This window comes from Ranitomeya imitator, chromosome 3, assembly GCF_032444005.1.
Source record: "Ranitomeya imitator isolate aRanImi1 chromosome 3, aRanImi1.pri, whole genome shotgun sequence".
Taxonomy (NCBI): Eukaryota; Metazoa; Chordata; class Amphibia; order Anura; family Dendrobatidae; genus Ranitomeya; species Ranitomeya imitator.
In genome coordinates, this window is record NC_091284.1 from 460,613,879 (window position 1) to 460,639,687 (window position 25,809).

The window sequence follows — 25,809 nt, forward strand, 5'->3', positions numbered from 1 at the left end:
AGCAAACAAATATAGACATGTGATATTATTATACTGATGATACCAGCAAGAGCCAGATAATGTCTCATTCATACAATATTAAATCAGAATGTAACTATGCATTTATTGTACAAGGCCTCATGAAACTGGTTTATATACCTATAATTGTAAAATTACTCTTGCTGTATACCCATCACTTCTACTCTTTCGTGTGAGGCGCATTTGACTGTAATCCACCGCAATTTTGTAGCCACAACTAGTGATGGGCAAACAGGTGGATGTTCGGGTCCGGTGGGTTTGGACAATTATTGCAGTAATTGTTATTTATTTTTAAGTAAATGTGTATAACTGGTTGTTGATTTTTATTTCAAATAAAGGATTTAATTCATGCTGTGTGTTTATTTCCAAACTTACTATGAGGTTATTAATGGGGGCATCTTATTATTTTTCTTTTTTTACAGAGGACAAGGGCATCAGTGGATTAGGCATAAGGTGAGTATTTTTGTTTACTATTTTCTGTTTATTATTTTTTATTGTCTTTTTTACAATCTAATTACAGGGTTAGTATTGGGGCGTCTTATAGACGGCTCTACATTACTAAGCTTTGGGCTTGATATCAGCGGCCATTAAAATAGCTGATATCAACCACAAACCAATTACCCTACTTGCCACCGCACCAGGGCAAATGGGAAGAGCCAGGCAAAGCACCAGAATTGGCGCATGGTGCATCTAATAGATGCGCCTTTTCTGGGGTGGTTATGGGCTGGTATTTTAAGGCTATGGGGGGCTAATATCCATGGTCCCTTACCAGCTGAGAGTAGCAGCCCCCTGTTGTCAGCTTTAGCTTGGCTGGTTGTCAAAAATGGGGGAACCCCACATGATTTTTTAAATGATTAATTCAAATAATTTGAAAAAAACAACATAGGGACCCCTCTACTCTTGATAATCAGTTTTTCCTGTACTGTTATCCAGAATAGAAAAACCTCACATCATTTTTTAATTTATTTTTAACACCTGTGCCGACTGATGAATACTCCCATCAGTGGCACCTGCTCTTGCTGTTATCAGCAACATCAGGTGTAGGCTGATGGGAGCAGTACTCTCTCATCAGTTGACTCGTGTGACCATGGGTAGTCTTTTTTACTGTTGGTCACAGCTGACCTGCTGGCTCATGCTGTCATCTAATGATCTTACTGCCAATCAGAGTCTCTGGTGTTTGTCGCGATGTCAAGCATGCTGTCATAAACATACTCAGGCTGGCCGCCGAACCAGAGCAGTAATAAGGTCTTCCTGGAGAAGCCAGCATTCGACGACCATATCCAAACATTAGATGTTTGGTACGGAGCCCGAACTTTACTGTTCGGGTTTGCCCATTTAACTTTATTTCTTATTAACCCTGCTGTTCTGTTCGGTCTGGGGAGACCTATTTTGAACTTTGGTATTTTTTGGGGTGTTCAAGATGCGGTTCTGAAACTTGTGGTTGATTGACTTAAATGAGGATGGGTCGGTCGGCCACGGGTTTCAGAGCCGCATCTTGAATATTTTAAAGAATATTGAAGTTCAAAGTCGGTCATTTTTGACCAACAGAACAGCAGGGTTAACAAGCTTTTTCATGAACATATGGCTTTTTAATACTGTTATGGAAACAGGAACACATGGGCTACTTGCACAGTGAACAAGACTTGTTCACTGTGCAATTAGCCCATGTGTTCCTGTTTCCATAATTGTTCTCTTGTGTCTACAAGACTGGGGAGTTCCACCACTCCTCTTGGGCTATCTGCACAAAAGCTGTTCTACCCTGTATGCACACATGGATTTTTCCTCTCTGAACCCTGTTCACACAGGTTATATACAGATGATCAGGTTTTTAAATACATCAGATAGGGATTGCATACATTAGTTAGGACTGCTCTGATAAGGGTATACCGTGAAGATTGGTAGAGCAGCTTAGTATACATTTTTTGCAAAAAACGTATCAACCAAATACCCTGTTTTTTACATCTTTTACTAGCACTTGCGGATTACTGCAACATTTTTTCAAACTGAGTGTTTTTGGTTTTACTATTCTCTTTTGTGTGTTCAGGTTTCTTGGTGGTGTGTGAACATGATCATACAGACTTGTTCACTGTGCAAGTAGCCCATGTGTTCCTGTTTCCATAATTGTTCTCTTGTGTCTACAAGACTGGGGAGTTCCACCACTCCTCTTGGGCTATTTGCACAAAAGCTGTTCTACCCTGTATGCACACATGGATTTTTCCTCTCTGAACCCTGTTCACACAGGTTATATACAGATGATCAGGTTTTTAAATACATCAGATAGGGATTGCATACATTAGTTAGGACTGCTCTGATAAGGGTATACCGTGAAGATTGGTAGAGCAGCTTAGTATACATTTTTTGCAAAAAACGTATCAACCAAATACCCTGTTTTTTACATCTTTTACTAGCACTTGCGGATTACTGCAACATTTTTTCAAACTGAGTGTTTTTGGTTTTACTATTCTCTTTTGTGTCTTCAGGTTTCTTGGTGGTGTGTGAACATGATCATACAGACTTGTTCACTGTGCAAGTAGCCCATGTGTTCCTGTTTCCATAATTGTTCTCTTGTGTCTACAAGACTGGGGAGTTCCACCACTCCTCTTGGGCTATCTGCACAAAAGCTGTTCTACCCTGTATGCACACATGGATTTTTCCTCTCTGAACCCTGTTCACACAGGTTATATACAGATGATCAGGTTTTTAAATACATCAGATAGGGATTGCATACATTAGTTAGGACTGCTCTGATAAGGGTATACCGTGAAGATTGGTAGAGCAGCTTAGTATACATTTTTTGCAAAAAACGTATCAACCAAATACCCTGTTTTTTACATCTTTTACTAGCACTTGCGGATTACTGCAACATTTTTTCAAACTGAGTGTTTTTGGTTTTACTATTCTCTTTTGTGTCTTCACATTTTTAATACTGTTGTTTACTACTCATTGCCAAGGATACCAGCCACCTCTGTACTCTTTCAGCGATGGATAATCTCCTAGGTAGAGAATGCAAGATAATGCAAGCTTTTTCTAATACAGCTTGTAAGCACTGCTTTATATCTGGTTGAATCAATGGATGTGCTCCAAAACTGGTGAGATCTGGCAAGCTTCTGTTCCTTGCATTCCTCCGATGCTGTAGAGGCAAAAGGGCCTTAGTCTGCAGTATCAAAGAGTGCTCAGTTTCTGCCAGCACCACAGCCATGCCTCTGGTCTGAAATTTCAACCAATCAAGAGCGTGCCTTCTCTGGCTAGCAGGAAGACTGGAGATAGAAACTAAACCACTCCTGAAACTACATGATGAGACAATCCCTTTAAGTTTTCTTTCAAGTAAACATAATGCACACATTCATACACACACTATAAAGTTAGTACACATACACATTCATAAAGTATACATAAGTACAAATATATACATATATCTACATTATACATACTTTGCAAATTTAAAAATACAGTAATCGCACAGTTAACACATACAGTCAGTTCTGCGTTAATGTATACTGTAGGGATGAATGTACATACATAACGTATACAAATCATAACTGGGAGAGAAAAATTATTCCGCTCACCCTCTTATCAGCCAACAATGAGTGGAAATGCAGTGCACAGGAGCACATTGGTAACGATAATCCCACTCAGAAGGTTCCAAGTTAGTAGGGGATCCAGCATACATGAGTCGATACAATAAATATTCATTCCAAAATTCTTAAAAATTTCTTCATTAGTGTATGTTCCGCCAAAAAGATTAGGCAGAGGGTTATTACACATTTCGAAATTAGAAAACCAAAATTAGCTCACAGCTATAAGAAATCCATGAATATGGGTGTGATGAAAAGAAATGTCAGGCTTGTTCCTGAGCAATGTAAGCCATGTAGAGAGGATTAAGCGTGAGTAACTCGAAACGCGTAGGCCCAGCGTCTTTTCCCTCCCATCACATGGTTTCATTTTTAGCCCTGGTTTTAACTTAACAAATAAATGTGATGTTTTAATACATAATTTTTGTGTGGTTTCCAATCCTTAATCCTCCTCTTTCCATGGAGTACACATTTCGAACCTTTCATGTTATGTAACATGACTCTTGTATGGATTATACAGGGCAGCTTTATGGTGGCTCAGACTGCAGTTCTGCAACGCTGAGGTCCTGGGTTCAAATCCCATCAGGACAACATCTGCCAGGATTCTCTATGCTCTGCCTGTGATTGCATGGGTTTCCTCTGGGTTCTCCGGTTTCCTCCCACATTCCAAAGACATACAGTTAGGGAATTTAGATTGTGAGCCCCAATGGTGACAGTGATGATGATATATGTAAAGTGCTGTGGAATACGATGGCGCTATATAAATTAGTAACATAAATAAATATCCGACGTATATTTTTCATACATACAGTATATATGCATACATATGAAGTACACATGCACAGTGTACATACACAACATATAGACATAAAGAATATGTCCAAAAATACACATATGGCAAAAATACATAAATATGCAAAGTACACACCCACATACAGAATACACACATATGCAAAACACTATATATACACATATAATGTACACAAAAATGCAGATCCACACGAAGAGCCAGTCAGCGCCTCCTCTAAAAAAGATATGCTGTTGATTTTAATGTGGCCGCAATGCTCCACGTTACGAGGAGTAACAGGAAAATAAATCCGTTTTTAAATTTACTTGACCTCATAGAGGAAATCATTTGATGGTTGCTTAGCCCCTGCAGTGCTTTATTACACACGTTTGCGATTATCTGAGTAAGCTTATTAAATTGCAGGATTTCAAACCCAGATCTTACACAAATCCCGCTACAAAAGAGGATCGCAGATAAAGTTGAGAACATAATAAGCGCTAACCTACAAAAACCGAAGGAAAATGTTATTAATGTGAATGAGAAAATCCATCACATTTACATGTAAAATGACCAACTGGAGAATATATGGTCTAGCTGTAAATAGAGAAACTATCCCTTTAGATAAAGGAAAAAAAAACAACAATATATTATGTATGGAAACTAAGGATTTTTTTTTAGATTCAGACAAAATCATCAGGCTTTATGTTTTGTTGTACCGAAAAAATACCCGCAGCAATATGAAAAATTCAGAGGATAGAAAGTGAATAAAGCAATGAAGAGACCAGCGCACCGTGTCCCGCTGTCATCTCCCACAAAGGAACACTTAACATAGAAAATGCTCAACAATCCCAGAAAATCAAAATACATTTTATGTCGCAAATTTTCATAATCGCACACATCGCATAGTGAAGCTGTCTCAATAAAGTGACGGCAAGCGAGATAGTACATGGACTAAGTAGTCATACCATGCAGACCCCTTGTAATATAACATAAGCTGCTTTAACTTAATACCAAAAATTGTTCAGGTTTAAGCTGGCCATAAACTCAAATGATAGCTGTTGGCTGACCGCTATCGTTCCCTATAGTGATGAGCGAGTATACTCGTTGCTTGGGTATCCTCCGAGTATTTGTTAGTGTTCAGAGATTTAGTTTTCATCGCCGCAGCTGAATGATTTACATCCCACCATAGCTTTCTGTGTATCTATTCACAGTAAGCTGCTAATCGCTGCGGAGGGCATGATTGAACCACTTGGCAAACGAAAACTAGTCTGGGCAGTGATAATCTCCTGGTGATAAAATACTCATTGTATTTAAACAACAGCACACTGCCTAATAAGTGACAGATCGCAAATTCCATGTCTCAGCCCCTACCTCATACCGTCCTCAGATTATATAATAAAAACCTGCTGACAGATTCCCGTTAATAATCCTCCCGTTGTATACTCTTCTTATCTAATCTCCAAACAATAAAGTGGGTTGTTTGAAGGGAAAAGTGATGTCTACAAAATCTGACTACATGCAAGGTTTGTTAGTAGTCTGTAACCATAGTGACACAATTGTGTATAGGAGCTGTATACATAAAACATTAGTATATTTGTGATTCAGCCTCTTTGCACAATTGTTACATTTTTATATGAATAATAACTGTTTGCCAATGTGTACATATCCTATGACGTTGGGTTATTACATTAACTACAGTAAATAATCATTTTCCATCTTGTTTATTGTTACATGACATCTATAAAATCATTGTGGTAAAACAAACAAGGTCTAATGATGTATAGCTATGGTAAGTAAGAGAACAGCATGTCAGATTTATCTCTATCACAGTTGTTGCATTATTTATTGCCCCTGACAAAGCATGGCAATCATTTCCTTAAATAAAATAACACAGGCTGGCTGAAAATGCCAATATAAATCTTATGAAGTGCAACATCAATTAACCTGGTGGCATAAGGGAAATAAGATTCTTGTGAAAGCACTTATTGATGGCTTTGGGTTGAGTACATCTTGGTTGCCTCCTTGTACCCACATTGCGTTTCCAATAGTAGCAAAAACATTAAATGATTTTTTATTTTCCACTAGAGGAACCCCTAAGGCAAATAAATGAAAACCTTAGAAAATTAAACACTTAGAACATTAAGGCCCCTTCACATTTAGCGACGCTGCAGCGATACCGACAACGATCCGGATCGCTGCAGCGTCGCTGTTTGGTCGCTGGAGAGCTGTCACACAGACCACTCTCCAGCGACCAACGATGCCGGTAACCAGGGTAAACATCGGGTAACTAAGCGCAGGGCCGCGCTTAGTAACCCGATGTTTACCCTGGTTACCATGCTAAAAGTAAAAAAAAACAAACAGTACATACTTACCTACAGCCGTCTGTCCTCCAGCGCTGCGCTCTGCTTCTCTGCTCTCCTCCTGTACTGTCTGGGAGCCGGAAAGCAGAGCGGTGACGTCACCGCTCTGCTTTCCGGCTCACAGCCAGTACAGGAGGAGTGCAGAGCGCAGCGCTGGAGGACAGACAGCTGTAGGTAAGTATGTACTGTTTGTTTTTTTTTACTTTTAGCATGGTAACCAGGGTAAACATCGGGTTACTAAGCGCGGCCCTGCGCTTAGTTACCCGATGTTTACCCTGGTTACCAGTGAAGACATCGCTGGATCGGTGTCACACACGCCGATCCAGCGATGTCTCCAGGGAGTCCAGCGACGAAATAAAGTTCTGGACTTTATTCAGCGACCAACGATCTCCCAGCAGGGGCCTGATCGTTGGTCGCTGTCACACATAACGATTTCATTAACGATATCGTTGCTACGTCACAAATAGCAACGATATCGTTAACAATATCGTTATGTGTGAAGGTACCTTTACAGTATACAAAATTGAATCAAGATTAGAGACGAGCTAACCCAAAATTAAAAGCTTGTGGCTCTTATCGGACAGTTAGTGTACTTCTCCAGGAAGTGCGTTGCAAAGTTTGGAGTTACGGGGGGAGAGAAGGAGATCATTTTTTCCATATCCAAAGTTCACACCTCCATTGTTTTCTTTGGGGCTCAGGTTGTGGTTCAGGTTTGGGTACAGTTTTTGTCCCCAAACTGATCCTTGGACTAAAGTTCTGGTCGTGCACCGGAACTTGAATATCCACAGGTCCACTTATCCCTAACATTCCAATTAAGGGAACTGCAAATTATTTTAAAGTCTAAAGCCACATTTGCACATTCAGTGTTTGGTCAGTATTTCATATCAGAATTTGTAAGCCAAAAAAAGGAGTGGGTGATAAATGTAGAAGTGGTGACGTGCTTCCATAATACTTTTCCTCTAATTTTCCATTCCTGACTTGGCTTATTACAAATACTGATGTACAATACTGACCAAATACTGAACGTGTCAATGTGGCCTAAATAAGGCTTTTGATAATAAGTCGCATTCTAGGTGGTTCCCGATGTGGTATCCCTGGATCGAGTTCAAGGAATCTCAATATTTTCAGACTTGGCTGACTCATGGTAAATGATCAACTAGGTCTCAATTACAGATACCTGGACAGTTTAAGTGCGGAAGTTAGTGACACTGCCGTCTTTTTATGTATCCTCCATCCTGGTATATATGTCCCTTATCCTTTGCCCTATCCTGGTATATATATGCCCCATTCTCGTATATATATGTACCTCATCCTGGGCCCCATCCTGGTATGTATATCCCCCATCCTGGTATATATGCCCCTTATCATAGGCCCCTTCCAGGTATATATGTCCCCTATCGTGGTATATATGTCCCTTATCCTGTGCCCTATCCTGGTATAAAGATCCCCCATCCTGGTATATTTGTCCCTATCCTGGGCCCCATCTTAGTATTTATATTCCCCATTCTGGTATATATGTCCCTTATCCTGTGCCCCATCCGGGTACGTATACCCTCATCTTGGTATGTATGTTACCCATCCTGGTATACCATATATCTCCCAACCCAGTATATAAGTCCCTTATCCTGAGCCCCTTCCTGGTATATACTGTATATTCCCATCCTGGTGTATATGTCTCTTATCCTGGGCCCCTTCCTGATATATATATCCCCCATCAGGCCGCTGTTCTTTAATGCATAACAAAAACATAAATGATTATATTCACCTTCTATCCGCTCCCCTGCGGTGCAGTGTCCTCTTCTGAAGCCATCAGCTGACTTCAGAGTGCAAGTGATGGAAACGCATGAAGTCGCTAAAAGTCACGTGTACGCCTATGTCAGCTGCTGGCCTCTGATTGGCTTGCAGCTTGTATTGCCGGTCATGGACCTGTCATGGTCATGCTTTCTGCACTGCAATGCACTTCAGCTGAATGTGTGTCCAAGGATGCACATCCAGTTGAAGTTTGCTCTTACTTCGGCGGGTTCCTCACTCATATGAGCCTGGTTGTTATGTTCCTTATTCTGATATTATTAATATTTTGACAATCAGGCATTACTATTTCTTTACAGTCTGATGCAATCAGTAGTGATTAGAAAGTCTTAGACTGTTTAGGTGCATGTTCCATTAAAAGAGGACTAATAATACCAAGTTATCAAAACACTCATATTGTGAGGAGTAATTGAAGAGGAATAACAGACTGCATAATTTTAATAAAAAATAATATTCTGAATTGTTATTTCATGGGAATACAAGTGTTTACTAAAATTCATGTCAGAGAAATTGTCTGATTCTCTTTAATCATCAAAAAAATCTGTAATTCCATTTTGTATTAGTTGGAACAAATTTCACACTTTAACGGGGCTGTCTCCAATAGACAACTTCAGAGTATTGAGGTGAATGTTCTCAAATTTACAAGTCTCTGAGAACTTGAATATTTTGAAATTTCATATGTCAATGTAGCAAAAGCAGATGCCTTTTCAAACAATGCTAATGTCCTCAAGCTTTGCAGCACAGGCCTCATCAATATTGCCTTGAAGTTATCACATTACATGGTCTAGCTCAGCCAGTTAGGGAGGACAACCACAGCCACTATAAAAGATAAGGGCTGGCCAATCAGCACCATTTTAGGATTTTACAGAGAGGGGTAGAAGGCCAAAGCACACTGCTCATTCTACAGGCTAAACAAACTAGATCAGGTGGTGGTGTACTACTGCAGCACTTAAGCACAATGAAGAGGTAAGAGGTCGTCTCAGTTTCTGAATAATAATCCAAACAAGAAAGTGAGATAGGGGACTGATATATTGTCAGTGTGACTGTGAATTGATTGATCTGTGATAAAGTGTAGTAATGGCACCATGATAACAGCCCATTCTTTTTTCTTCACACACTGCAAACAAGGAGGGCAATTTAATACCCCTCCATCCTTATGTATCTTCTAAAGAAAAATCCTGAAACCAAGGCTTGTGTGTCAATTAAAGAATGCTTCCTGGACTTTGAGATGGACAAACCATATAAATATATTTTAAAGATCAAAAAAAAATCTCTATAATTTATACACAACCATCTTCACCACAAAGTATGCATGTTGTAAAAAAAATTTTTGGCACATTTCCATGTTGCACAAGTCCAGGATTAGACTTATACAGTCCACCGGAATACCACTGCTGGTTATCATCTATTTTCCCACAGTCATATAGACTGAGGTTATGTGGATGTTAATAAGACTATGATTTCATTAAAGAGATCGAAAGTATTCAGTACACTCCTAGGAAGCCTCAAAATGTCATAAACAGCTTGTCCAGGCAATTAGGTGTCTTATAGAAAAGTTGGTAACTTCTAAAGAAAAATTTGTCAAAGTTGGCAAATTCAGATTTCAAACAATCCACTCATACCTTGTAGGCACTTTCTCAGAAATGTCTTGAGTTTTCAAGGAACCAGATATCCCTTTCTAGCATTAATTTTTTTTTTTACATCTTAGTTTTATTAGGCTCTGTAGTCTGGAGAGACCCCAGATCACAATATGAGTCATTCAATTCATAGAGAACAACTTCTTTGCTAATTGAAATTTCTGGTAAAATCCGAGAGAACTGACAAATTTTTTAATCTTGTCTGATCTGCTCATCTCTGATGGCATCTACATAGGACATAATGTTTGTTACATCAGGAAATATTGTACATTTGGCAGAGTTTTACTTATTTAGTGCCTATTCCAAAGAAAACAAACTAGACTGAAAGACTTCATTGCGTATTTTACATTAGAGGAATAATAAACCCAACATACATGTTGTTATCCTTCAGATGACTTTGCTGTTAGAAGAAAACACATTCTATTACAGTTAAATAAATGTTCTTTCAGCCATTTGTCATCGGTCAGGTTTTTTAATGCAACTTTTTAACATAAGGCGATGTGTTTTTGTATCCTACTAGTGTTGGAAATTAGAGCTAAGCGTTGTTTATTCAGGCTTTCACTTAGTGGGGTTTTGTTTGGCTTGGGCTGCAAGCTGGTTGATATTACTTGAAATGAGATTTCTGGAAAAGCATTCAGAAAAGAGAAAAACATGTATACAACTGATTTTTCTTGGCAATTTCAGTCTCTGCGGGATAGTAGTATGATATTATTTACATCCCATATGTATGTGTTGAAACAGAGCTTGCTGACATTTTCTTGGCACGCCACCTTGCTCTGAGGCCCAGTTATGACCCTACATTTTATAGGCAGTGCTAAGACGTGGAAGGCTATGAGTTATATAGTAAAACAGTCTTAAGTAGACCTCTTTTAGCACAATGTCATATTTCAGTAATCAAACGCGGCTTTGATTGCCACCTTTCCCTGGAAGATAATGCTTGTCTTTTTCTCTGCTATGTGTTTCTATATTATTAGCAACCTTGTTGCCAAGTTCCTTTTACCAGCAAAACTGATAATATAGTAACCCCGTAACATTTCCCGGCACAGAAATGCACTAAATTGATAAGAGGGGTTGGATATCTGCAGGACTTGTCATATATAACTCAGTTTAACGATATATTTTTTAATATGCTTAGGTATTATTCATGTCACAGCCCTGCAATTTAATGTATATAACGTTAACTGTTCTATGTATAATAGGAGTGAAACTTACCCCCTTTTTTGTTTTCTGGTGGCAGAACCATTCTGAACTTTTAAAATGTTATAATTCACATTCAAATATACCAGAAAAATAAATCATAATATGTTTTATACTTATGTAAGTAAAAGGAGGAACATTTCAAAGTAAATGGGATATTCCCAACATTACAAGTTATCACCTATTCACAGCATAGGTAATAATTTGTTAATCATGAAGGCTAAGATCACTGATACCTAAAGGTCACACTAGACGATATCGCTAGCGATCCGTGACGTTGCAGCATCCTGGCTAGCGATATCGTCCAGTGTGACACGCAGCAGCGATCAGGCCCCTGCTGTGATGTCGCTGGTCGGGGAAGAAAGTCCAGAACTTTGTTTTGTCGCTGGATCTCCCACTGACATCGCTGAATCGGCGTGTGTGACACCGATTCAGCGATGTCTTCGCTGGTAACCAGGGTAAACATCGGGTTACTAAGCGCAGGGCCTCCTCTTCCACGCACTGCAGCAGCAGGTTGGTAACGTATTATTTTCGCATCTGTTCAGTCTCCCCCTTCTTTTGCATGGGACTTCCCAGGATTATGTGCAATATATGGCTTACTGAGCCACTAGGGGGAACTAAACTATAACTTCCCGGGATTATGTGCAATATATGGCTTACTGAGCCACTAGGGGGAACTAAACTATAACGCTTATATTTTTGCACTGATAGTTGTAATAGGCCATAAGGGGTCAGTCTCTATATATAATGCTTTAACGTGACACCCGTTCATTTGGCTATATACCTTTTTACCTTCCTGCTGTTTGCTTGGTACTTTGGAGCTTTATCTCCTGTGTAGCTGCCCACTTTCTGGTATTAGTATACACTACAACTATATTGTATATTGGGCTAATACTTATTTCATGACTTTGATTACATCTTTACATGCTCTTACACATGGCCCTTCTACCTTATAGCTACCATTTGATTTGCTCGTTAATGGATTAGTGTATTTGTGCGTGGCACTAGGCTCGCCTCTTCTCTCATCTTTTGCATTTTACGTATTTATTTTTTATGTACTTATTGTAATGTTTTGAATTTGTCTTAATAAAGCTGTTATTTTTTGAGCTCTTGTGTCCATTGTTTCTTGGTTCTCTCGTTTACCCTGGTTACCATCGTTAAAGTAAAAAAAACAACCACTACATACTTACCTACCGCTGTCTGTCCCCGGCGCTCAGCTTCTCTGCACTCCTCCTGTACTGGCTGTGAGCACAGCGGCCGGAAAGCAGAGCGGTGACGTCACCGCTCTGCTTTCCGGCTGCCCGGCGCTCACAGCCAGTACAGGAGGAGTGCAGAGAAGCTGAGCGCCGGGGACAGACAGCGGTAGGTAAGTATGTAGTGGTTGTTTTTTTTACTTTAATGATGGTAACCAGGGTAAACATCGGGTTACTAAGCGCGGCCCTGCGCTTAGTAACCCGATGTTTACCTTGGTTACCGGCATCGTTGGTCGCTGGAGAGCTGTCTGTGTGACAGCTCTCCAGCGACCAAACAGCGACGCTGCAGCGATCCGGATCGTTGTCGGTATCGCTGCAGCGTCGCTTAGTGTGACGGTACCTTAAGCAATTTTGACGAGAGGGCTACGGTAGCACTTCATTTGTTGTCTCTGGGACTGCCAGAAAAAAAACAAGTTCTGTACTTCTTGTCTCCAAGATCATGGACAATGATCATAATGCTAATATCTGTATGCACCATTGTCAGGATGGGTGGGAAATCCATTCTTGCGAAAGTTTGGGTCCCTGCGGTGATCACCTCCCATGTGAGGAATAGGATGCAATTAGTGCAAAAGAAATTCCTTTAGACATCACTAAGAAATTACAACTCAAGTATTCTATAAATCCCAAGGTCAAAGTAGTTAGCTTTCAAGTTACAACTTGATCAATTATAATTTTTTGTAAGCAGAAATATTTAACATCTTAAAGAGAGCCAGTCAGCACAATTTTGTAATGTGACAACCGTGATGAAGAAATCTGCTTTCCTGTTCTTCTGTAATCACCATTTGATGTTTTCTGTTCATTCGATTTCTGCACTCTGGGTCTTCTACTCCTTGTCCGTGATTCCCAGCCCCTATGCCTGCCTCCGGTCTGTGAATGACCTGCCTCTTCTGTAATCTCAGCAGTGACCTGTCATTCACAGACTGGAGGCAAGTGGAGGGGCCGGGAAACACAGATGGGATGAGTAGATCTAATTATTAGAAACCTTTAAATTGTGAAGAACAAAGCGGTTTTCTTCATCAAAGGTATCAGTGTAATCAGTAGTACAGTTCGATTACAGCCATGTCTTCAATTTACATTACAAAATTGTGCTTACAGGTTCTCTTTAAAGAACATGTCAAACATAAGTGATAGTGGTGTCAGCGTGAATAAATGAGGAGTACAGCAGTTTAAATGTACCTACGTTGATGGTCAGACTTCCTACATGACCAAGGTAAATAACTTTTAATCCATCTGCTCTGCGACAGCAAGTATTCCTTGGGCAGGTCCCATCATTTGCTGTGTCCTGAGCTCACTCACTGAATGCTGCTTAACTTGAGTCTCATTTATGCATGGTTGTATCTTATGTCATAAATTGGCCCTATGTGTGCACCAACTGTATGGAGCACTAGCCCAGGAGCTTGAGCCCACTGTATATATGCAGATGGATATGAGAGAACCTAAAATCTCCCCCACAACACAATTGCAGGATTCTAATAGTGCAATGCCTATAAACATGATACATGGGCAATATGTCAAAAGAGTAATACAATCTATTAGTCACATGATTAAAAAATAGACATTCTTGACTGGCCCAGCCAGAGCCCTGACCTAAACCTAATTGAGCATCTCTGGAGAGACCTGAAAATGGCTGTCCACTAACGTTCACCATCCAACCTGATGGAACTGGAGAGGATCGGCAAGGAAGAATGGCAGAGGATCCCCAAATCCAGGTGTGAAAAACTTGTTGCATCATTCCCAAGAAGACACTACTAGCTCAAAAGGGTGCTTCTACTCAATACTGAGCAAAGGGTCTGAATATGTGATATTTCAGTTTTTCTTTTTTAATAAATTTGCAAAAATTTCTACATTTTTTTTTCAGTCAAGATGGGGTGCAGAGTGTACATTATTGAGGAAAAAAATGAATTTTTTTGAATTTTTAAATTTACCAAATGGCTGCAATTGAAACAAAGAGTAAAAAATTTAAAAGGGGTCTGAATACTTTCCGTACCCACTGTATATTTGTAAGAGTTATACATTTATATAGAGTTTTACCATATATATTTTGTATACAGTAAAGTGATGTGTCCAGAGTTATTGACTCCCAGTAAATTTAAGGGGGATGTTAATACATAAAATAACCTCTTTCAAAGAAAACTAAGAGTTTAGGATGTGAGTAAAATCAGTACTGGTTAAGTAGTGACTCTATAGATAACTGCCCAACTATCACCACATGTGGCAAAGAAGTACCTCATGTGACACACAAATATATGAATGGTGTAGCAAGGTAAGATGACCGAAGGTAAGAAAATGCAGCAAATGTTAATGATGGCAAGATAATACTATCCCACTGTAACCCATTGTGACATGTGTTTTGCCTGCGGCTTCAACGGGGAACTACAGCTTCATACAATTACCTATAGAGTCACTACTTAACCAAAACTGATTTTACTCACATCCTAAACTATTAGATTTGCTTGAAAGAAGTTATTTTATTTATTAACATCCCCCTTTATTTTACTAGGAGTCAATAAATCTGTACACATCACTTTACTGTATAATATATATATCTAATATATAATTGCCTAGAATACTACTTCCTGCAATTTGTGCCAACTTCCTGTCCGGAGCTAATGTCCGGAGCTAATGTCCGGAGCTAATGTCCGGAGATAAGTGACGTCAACAGTGTCCAGTGTCTGATTGGTTGCCGCCTGCTGCGAGCGACCAATCAGAAACGTGCCGTACTGTGACACACTCCGCCTGCCATTTTGGTGTGATTTTTGAATTTTTACCTCACAGCAAGTTTCTACTGCGTGGAGGCGGGCCCAGTGACGTTGCTCTTCAAGCTCCTGCCGAATTTCGTCAAAAAAATGATAATACCATTTACCAAAACTATATATATTTAGTTGTGAAGTGGTTCAGTGACATTTTCACACCAATTTTGAACTTTTGTTTGGTGTTTTCTCCATATACTGCCTATTATTTTTGTTCTTTCTTACTATTATTTATTAATTGTATTATTCTTACATTTGAATAAATAAAGTATATATGGATTCTAGACTCCCGATTCTTTAGAATCGGGCTGCCATCTAGTATATATATATATATATATATATATATATATATATATATATATATATATATATGGTTTAACTCTATATAGATTTATGATTCTTACAAATATATTATATGTTTTCATATTTTATGCAACGTGATGACCATTGTTCTATCTAGCCCCTGCATTTGCGCTTCATGATGACTTTCCACTTTTCCATTTTACCTCTATTGGTTTGTATGTTTATTTTTTAACCATGTAACTAATAAAATATTGTATTAATCTATTGGCATATTGACTGTGTATTATGTTTATAGGCATTGCATATATTTAATGAGTACACAGTATTCAGTTACTTGGCTTGTTTATAGGGTTCTAATACTGTTGATATTACAGCCGAGGGAATACTGAATGTTTGCACACCTATGAAGCCAAGCTTCATAACAGATCATACATTTTTTCAAATGACTGAAACACTGTGTATTTTACAAGCGAGCAAGTGATCACAGGTTAAAAACCCCTAAGGGGGCTATACAATTATCTAAAAAAATAATTAAAATATTTTTCAAAAACATAACAACAAAAAAATCATACATTTTCCCAAAACTTAACAGAAGAAAATTCAAAAATATATTTTGGATTTCCACATCTATAACTGTTCAAATTAATAAAATATTAGTTATACCTTATAGCAAATGATGAAAAAAATATAAATTAAAGAAACAATGTCTTTAAGGCAGTTCACATCCCCAAAACAATTAGATAGAAAGAGGTAAAAAAATCATATGAACTCCAAAATGGTATAAAGTAAAACTACAGCTCAATACAAAACAAGCCTTCATAGAACTATTTCAATTGAAAACAAACACAAAGTCATGGCCCACAGAAAATGGCTAAAAAGAACATACATTTTTAAAAGTCAACTTCATAAAAAAAAACAATGGCAGAATTGTTGTTTCTTTCACCACACTTGGATTTTTTTAGTACAATATATATTAAAATGAATGCAGTCATAGTAACTACAAAAGATAAGTTTGTATACTGCTATGTTGACAAGAAGAAAGAGATAAAGGAACCCAGCGTCACTGCAGGGGATTAACAGGTCTCTCCTAAAGCGAGAGACCTGTCAATCACTGCGAGTGGAGCAGGGAGAAGTAAAGCGTCACTAGACTAGTCTCATCTCAAGCTATGGTTCCCGGCCAGACACATAAAGTATTTCTTCTCTGAGAGTTAAAGAGAAAAATATACCTGCCTACGATTGTGCAGCCAGGCTCTGATTCATGCCACCCACAGTTTTAGACAACATAAATGAGGTGACAGGTTCTCTTAAAGTCTCTGTGTAAGTGAAGAGGAAAACATTGCAGAGGACCAGATAAAAAATGGTTGAATTTCCAAAGGGCTATCTTAAGATTTGTGGTTTTAGAATTATTGCATGATGGCAATTTAATAAAACTGTGGTGTTCTTCAATGTATCATCAATCCAGACAGATGCTGACTCTCCAGACATGACTGTCGCTATTATGCTTTTATGCAGTCCAATCATTGCAAATACGATCATCATTATTGACATCAGATTATTGATTTCATAAAAGCACTGGTGTGTTTCAATTTGTATGACTTGGTACTGCTTTTTAATTATGCACCTTATTATATGGCTGATTTGACAATGAATGAACCCTTTCACAGTAATGTAAAATGTGCAAATCCGTGGTTGTCTAGATCATTTTCCATGAAGCAATCTTGATGACTTGCACTAGTTTCATAGACATATAGTACCTTATGCATCATTTCTACAATTTATTCATAGGGAGGCTCCAATTTATGCTGATTTCAAACTTATTAAGCAGCTTTATTGAAGCGAATCTTCAATGTTGGGTACAAGAGGAACAGCCTCTGCTTCCGTCAATAAAAATTCAATCGAAGGGAATGCATAAGCATCGCCCCATAAAAACCTAATAAGTTCAGCAGTGCTGAAAACCCTGGCAAGATTCTTGTTCTCTCATCTGATATGAAAGGTATGGAACTGATATGATCTTATCGTATCAAGCTTTTTTTGTTATGCATACTCACAATGGTGGTGATTATTGGTGGGAATGACTTGTATAGACTTATGGCTAATCAAAGATCTCAAAAGGCATAAATTGTATGAAAGCCCCATATCAACTTTGCACCACTTATAGCATCATCGTCTCCTTGCATGGCATAGGGGTCTTTCAGAGGCCAGGATATAAATGTAAAGGCTAATTTAACACCTTGTTAGCTGTTTATATAAAGCAGACTAAGGGTATGTTCAGAAACCATACAATACTCGCCATCTCCAAAGGTGGGACCACCACATATTTAGCATCTATTATGTAACTAATCAACAAGAAATGCATTTTTAGTGTGGTATCATGCAAAAGGGGCTAGTTACAATAACATTAATATTTGCAGAAATAGTAATAACATATTCCCTTAACCCCAGTGTCTATTTTTATTTTTAGTGCTTTGGTTTATTTCCTCCTCATCTTCGAGCAGCCATAATTTATTTTTTATTCTTCTTTCGACATAGACAAAACAAGGCTTGCTTTTGAGGGAGGAATGATTTGAGAGATGAGCTGTAGTTTTGAACGACACCAGTGACTTTAACATATAATATATTCAAAAGATGAAAAATAAAATTCCAACTGTTGTGATAAAGTGAAAAAAAAATCTTACATTGTTCTTTCGACTTTCTGCCATGCAGCAGTCAATCAGTGACCTCAGAGAGTGTCACTGAGATGATGGCTCATCCCGCTCAGAGACGCTGAGCTCACTGATTGACTGAAGTGTTGTTGATGTGACAACGGGCTCAGTAGATAAGAATCTGCACTGGTCCTAGGAAGGATGAGTAAAGCAGAGTTTGCTTTTTTAAAACTTAGCTAGTCTTAAAATAGAAATGCCATTAAATGCCATTATCTTGATTGACAGTGACATCTAAGAGTAAAATTGTTGAAATTGAGGACAGACTTGATCTCAATTGATGCTCTCAGGTGCTAGCTGTATGGCACAGTTGTTAAGGAGCCTTTCTACTGCAATTTAGATTACCCTTGTCAGCATTGTACTCCGACAGTTCCCACATGGCAATCAGTTCTGATGAAGGTTTAAAGAGACTGAAACGTTAATTTGTGGATTGCCAAATAAATATGTTATACGCTCAAACTATACTGAGTGCCAGGTTTATTGCTACTATTGGATTACAGTTGGAACCCTGCTTAGGCACCAGAGTCGCTCAACCACAAGTGTCATATATCCCTTTTCTACAGCATCAGTCTTAAAAATCCATATTTATATTTTCAGTAAGCATGGAGGCATTGACTCTTATCTTTATCTTGACTTTTCTTGTATGTTGAAGTGATATTTGGAAATTGGTGAATGGTTGTTATTTACCTCTCAGATCAGCTCCTACAATTGATTGTACTGTTATTGTTGCAAAACAGGGATGCAGGGTCACTGAACAATGATATTTGCTGATATGTTAATTACACATTACACAAGGCAATGCAGTTTGTTGATTTCCAAACATTGAAGGATAAACTACATAATTAAACAATGCTAGTTAATATCCTCACCTTTTCCTCTTGAGAATAATGTGAATAATGGCTTGAAGAACAGTTGTGAACTATAAAAAGGGATATGCCTCTGTAACAATATGCATCCACACATCCAATTCATCCAAGAGATTGAGAGAAACAGAGACTCTTTAAACAAACCACAGCCAGGAACACTCTACAGGATAGCTGCCAGATCATGGCTCCATGACGAGGGACACAAATTTGACATTCTACAGGATGCCAGTTTAGGGGACCACAGCCCCAGCTGAAAGAATACAGATCTGTTTCATTGACCATTACTGAACCCATCAATACGTTTGAGGTAGTCAGGATTTGGACCCACCGGTCACCTGAGCCCATGGATACATTTGGGAAACCCAGGATTAGGACCCACCGCTCACCTGTCTCCATGGAGATGTTCAGAGAAGCCAGGTTGTTACCCTCTAATTCACCTGGCCTTGTACCTCAATGGACTGTCAGCTTTCTAAGCTTGTCCTTACCTCCTCTCTGTGCATGCCACATGTGGGGGTAGTCTGACCTGGAAGCTGTGCTGATCCCGGCAAGTCCGTGGAAGGGTGAAACGTTGTAATTTTGCATCATCTTGGGTATTTTGCTGGGACTGTTCCATTTGTTATTTGCTTGTTTTGTGGGTCAATAAAATTTTACCCCACTGTTTTACCCTGACTGTGCTGTCTGAGTAGCATTATGCCCATGGCAAAAAGGAGAGCGGGCGTTCGGTGGTTTGAGCTGTGGTCCATACGGTTTCGGCTAACGGACTAGGGAACCCCCTGACCACCGTGTCTCCACACAAGGCCCTTTTTAAATGATAGTTTTCATTTATGGAAGGAAAACTCATTGAGATTCACATCATTTGATCAGCTCGCTATATTTTTTATGCTCTATGCAAACTATGGCTAAAACAACAGAACGCACAGTACTTTGTGTAATCAAACAAAACATCCCCCAAGGCTCCAACTGCTTCTGTGAACAAGCAAAAAATGATTTGTTCCATTAACAGCCAGAATGCATTTTAATTTCTAAACAGAAAACCTCACAGAGAGCTTAGAATATTTAATATGTTATAAATCCATTTCTTTATTTGTTTGGGTTCAGGCACTTGCCATCCACATCAAGCATGCTATTTGCTCTCATATTCATTTAATGTTTAGACAGGATATCATTTGGCCTGAAGGAACTGAGAAGATCCCTAGAGAAAATCTATACACACAAACTGTGGCTGTTCCGTTACAAGAAGTTTTAGACATGCACCGATTGTTAAAGCAATGAGTGTATTGTGCCGCAGTGATGATAGCTATTAGACGCATTACACATAAAAGTGATTCACTGTTTGCTCATAATCCTTTTTTAATAATAATATTAGAATGTGTGTTTTTCATTGCATTTTATTTTCATACTCTAGACTATTTATGCTATGAAAAAAATATGATTTACAGTATATATTTCTGCAAATAGTTTAATATTTATTCTAATATACTGTATAGCCCATTTGAATTTTCTATTGGTATTTGCTACGGCCATAAAATATTAGTGTCATCACTTGGAACAGAAGATGTTCTGATTGTCCAACTGCATAGCTCATCTGGGACAAAGAGGTCTATTTAAAGATGATGTGTAGGACTTTTACATTGATGGCCTATCTTCTGCTTAGGTCATCTATGTCTGATCGATGGGGGTGCGACACCCTACAACTTACAGCTTTTCCAGACTGCTCAGTTATGGAGCTGCACAGGTCCATCAACTACTAGTGGCCATGGTACTGCACATTTAATCGCCAAAGTTGTACAGTTTCGTAACTAAGCAGTTCTAGTCGCCTCCGACACTGTGAGCACGGATCAGACACTAAGTCCCAGACACCCCATCTATTATTTCAAACTCAATTTGTAAAAAAATGAACCATTGCACAGAGATAAAAAAGTGAAAGTCTTGATAAAGCATTTAAGCCCCTGATTGATTTCTCATAAATTTCTGAACATATTGTCATTAATTTAAAGGTTCGTTTCCAAAACATTGTCATTTTTTCAATAAAGTCAATAAAATGTCTTAATGTCTAAGAGGTTCAAACAATCTATAAGTTGGGGTTTGCTCATGTCTATAAGCATTACATATTATGTTATAAAAAGTACAGACCAGTGTGCAAAGTAGTCATCAAAGCAAAAGGTGGCTACTTTGAAGAACCTAGAATATAAGACATAATTTCCGTCGTTTCACACTTTTTTGATAAGTATATAATTCCACATGTGTTAATTCATAGTTTTGATGCCTTCAGTGTGAATGTACAATTTTCATAGTCATGAAAATACAGAAAAATCTTTAAATGAGAAGGTGTGTCCAAACTTTTCGTCCGTACTGTATGTATCATAACACATTAATAAATGCAGTCATTTTATAGTTCCAAATTAAGTACTATTGAATCAAATAATGATAAAACACTTTTGATTAATATAGACTATTGTGACAAATAATATCACTATACTGTTAGTTAAAACCACTGTACTGTTATTATTGTTATTATTTATTATGCTTTGCTTATATAGCTATCACATTCCACCCACAGCACTTTACAGACATTATCATCGCCGTCCCCAATGGGGCTCATAATCTAAATTCCCTATCAGTATGTCTTTGGAGTGTGGGAGGAAACCAGTGTACCCGAAGGAAACCCACGCAAACATGGGGAGAACATACAAACTCATTGTAGATGTTGTCCTTGGTGGGATTTTAACCCAGGACCCCAGAACTGCAAGGCTGCAGTGCTATCCACAGAGCCAAAGTGCTGAAATTACAAACAGTAAAAATATTGTGGTGATTACTAGTTCTGCACAACATTTTCTGGCCCAGATCACTTGAAGACTTTATTTAGCTATGACTTGTTTATGCATAATTTGCCACGTTTGCATAGTCACCTTAGGGCCTCAAACATTAAACTCACTTGGTAATAGTGCCCACTTTGTGCCCCCACACTGTAACAATACAGCTTTGTGCTCCAAGGCAATGGAAATATGCCCCCACACAATTGTTATTAGCCATAGCAGAAACTTGATGCTGGTAACCAGAAGAGAAAGCCCGGAAACTGCAGGTGGATAATGGCAGCAGTTTGGAGGAGTGACAGTGAGCTGACATGTATGTTTCTTTAGAACAACTATGGGTATATTCTATAAATGTTTATAAGTAGTGAACAACCCCTTTGACAAGTGTCCATCAGGGGGCAGCCACAGATTGACGATTTTTCTAAATATAACTATCAAAAATGGTATGACGCACTATTATGCCCAACGCAACAGCGAAAACTTAGTGCAAAGTGTGAGATCTTATGTTAACATGTGAGGCTTGTGGGATCCCACTATGTGTTGTAGGACCCCACAACCCAGAAGTTCTTTCTGGGTAAAGGGGGCATTAGGGCCACTTCTGGCCATTGTGGTACTAATAATCTCTTTATATAGCGCCAAGATATTCTGCAGCGCTTTACAATTTGCATATATTATCATCTCTGCCCCTGATGGGGTTCACAATCTAAATTCTCTATCAGTATGTCTTTGGATTGTGGGAAGAAACCAGAGAACCGGAGGAAACCCATAAAAGCTCCTTGCAGATGTTGTCCTCGGAGGGATTTGAACCCAGGGCTACAGCGCTGCAAGGCTGCAGTGATAACCACTGAGCCACCATGCTGGCCACTGTAGTAAATTATAGCTATAATATTCAGCAGTCTATGGCTGACCACTGATTTTTTTAAATAAAAATGGTGGCCCAAAACAGGTGATGGGTACTCCTTAAGTAATCTGATACTATACACCTCTCACAAAAAACTCTGGTCCAACATTAGTAAAAAAACAATTGTAATATGTAATCAGTCATGTTAGAGGATTATAAAAAAACGACAAAATCACAATAAATATGTAGAATTATACATGCCATCCCTCATGCCGTTTGCTCAGTAACTTGAGAACATATCATGCAGGTATGATATTGTATTTGGAATTCACGAGTTGAGCAGTAGAGCGATTTCCTCTTTCTGTAACAAGTGAGACCGTCAACCTCTTGCAACACTTAAAACATGAAAAGCCACTCATGTTTTAATGGATGAGGCCAGTGTGTAAACCTAAAGAGAGTATTTTAGCAGTAAAGACATTTGCCTAGTGCTCTCTGCTGTTCTTCTCATTTACATATGGGATTTTATGGTTCCGTGTTTAAAGAGATCAAACAAAACTTAAATCTTTTCTGACCTTACAGAAATGCAGAACAACACTCAGATAAATGAAAGTCCATGTTGTTCTGGGCAGCTGGGGATTTATAGCATTCAAGAATACTTGCTCTTCACGGACTGCTAGCAGCACCGCATCTAATCATAATAGCAAATGTGCTACCTTATTTAAGATGTGCATAAATCAGAGCAAGCGCTGGTTTACAGTCCTGTTTTTGTAGGCTGTCTACATTTGATATGATGAAGACCCTCCTTAGTTCTGTTGAAATCACCAGTAATTGTAATACAGTGTGTACAACTCTTCCCGTCTTGGAACTGGTATTAAAAAGCTATTAGAGAAGTTGGAAGAATGATGTCGTTGTTCTATGTTACAGCTGAATTTCTAATGAATTGAACTATGTGAAATTTTTCATCCATTTTATATAGTTTTTTTTATTGAGTATCAAGTTGTTCATTTTCATTTTACGACTTTTATTATTTGGTATTAAACTACTTTATATTTTTTTAACTCATACATATACTTACTATGGAAATACAGTTATCACAATGAGTGCCAACAGCTAAACTAATGGATAATTTAAATAACTAGAGTGATTTCACTAGTATATCTTTGCTCTAGCTCCAATCTATGAGGTCAATATGTATGGAACAACATCATTAATATTTGATTATTGGTACGCACTGCAACACTGTGTTGAATAGTGCTGTTTCTTTCGCCAATAACAAAATACCTTCATCAGGATGTGCCTAGAATTGCAGCCTAGCCCCATTTACTTAAACAGTAAATTTAGGAGGTGTTTAAATTTTTATTTCATAAATCAGTAATACACCTAAAAATAACCAATTTTGTAATATATTATATTATAAAAATCTGCTACTTAATCCTCCTAGACTTCTCATTCATTTTCAAAATTCTCAATTCACAGATTAAATCTGTCTTCGGTGAATACAGATTTTTTAAACTACTGAGATCATACGGGAGGAGCTTTGCCTCAATCTTCTCCCCCTACACCTCCACGCCTCTACATAGAATCTTATCAGTACCAACTGTCATCTCCTATCTCAGTAATATAACAGTCTGTCTTCACTGAATACTGATTTTACCCATAAATTGAGAATTTTGGTAATGAATGATCAGTTCTGGTGACGAAAGAGGCAGATTCATCTGATAAGATATACTCCATCCTATTTTTATATGTATTATTGATTTATGAAATAAAAATAATGACAGTTACTTTTTAAGTGGATCTGAACTGTAATTCCAAACACAACCCAAGGACAGGTGTGGCAGGCACTGCTTTTGGAGACAGCAGACATGCTTTTCTAACCTTGGGTAGAGCATTTAAGTGGACCCTGTCAACACATTTTAGATATAGAAGTAGTGGTTTGGCTGCTGAGGCGCTTGTTCCTCAATAAAAAATGATACAATTTTTGTATAGATTCAAAGTACTAGTCATAAGAAATTTAGCTTAGAAACTATATGCAAATCAGGCCAATAGTGCAATTGAGCATGACAATACAATTGAACCATTTCTTCCAAATGCATTGACATGCCCCTAGTGCACTTCCAATCTGCTTTGCATATGGCTTATCTACTTGATTTCACATAACTAACACATCTAACGTCTACAAAAAAAACCTTTTTTATTAGGGGACTTTATCCATAAAGGGTTTTAGACACTCTAGGAATGTATTAATGTACCAAATAATGGGATGATAACTAAAATATCTAACTCAGGCCCTTAAACCCTTCATGACCAGAAGTGTTTCCGCTTTTGCGTCTTCATTTTTTGCTCCCCTCATTCCCAGAGCCAAAACTTTTTTATTTTTCAGTCAATATGGACATGTGAGGGCTTGTTTTTTGCTGGACAAGTTGTACTTTTGAACGACACCATTGGTTTTAACATATCGCCTACTGGAAAATGAAAAAAAAATTCCAAGTGTGGTGAAATTGCAAAAAAAAATGCAATTCCACAGTTGTTGGTTTTTTTTACCATGTTCACTAAATGCTAATACTGACCTGTCATTATGATTCTCCAGGTCATTACAAGTTCATAGACACCAAACAGTATAGGTTCTTTTTCAGTTAAGGGGTGAAAAAAATCAAGATTTGGTTAAAAAAAAAATGGGTAACACATAGCGCAGCGTGACTCGAGTCTGAATTGGCAAATCAGAATAAAAAATGTTCCTACAGATTATTTTACTAGAAAAGATATTAGGCATTTCACAAAACCTATTTATAAATTGGTTTAGCTATGTAATGTAGGCCACGATCTCGAAAATGAGAGATGATTTTTGTAAGTGCAAAGTGTAATCTGGCCTAGAAATGAAGTTACTGAAGAGAAGATGCCCCA

General features: G+C 38.3%; 1 protein-coding gene across 1 annotated transcript in view; it reads right to left on the reverse strand.

Moving 5' to 3' along the window:
- The window catches only part of LOC138671659 (autism susceptibility gene 2 protein homolog), a 1,859,492-nt gene that overhangs the window by 1,531,063 nt on the left and 302,620 nt on the right, over positions 1-25,809 (reverse strand). The gene's annotated exons all lie outside the window — the stretch shown is intronic.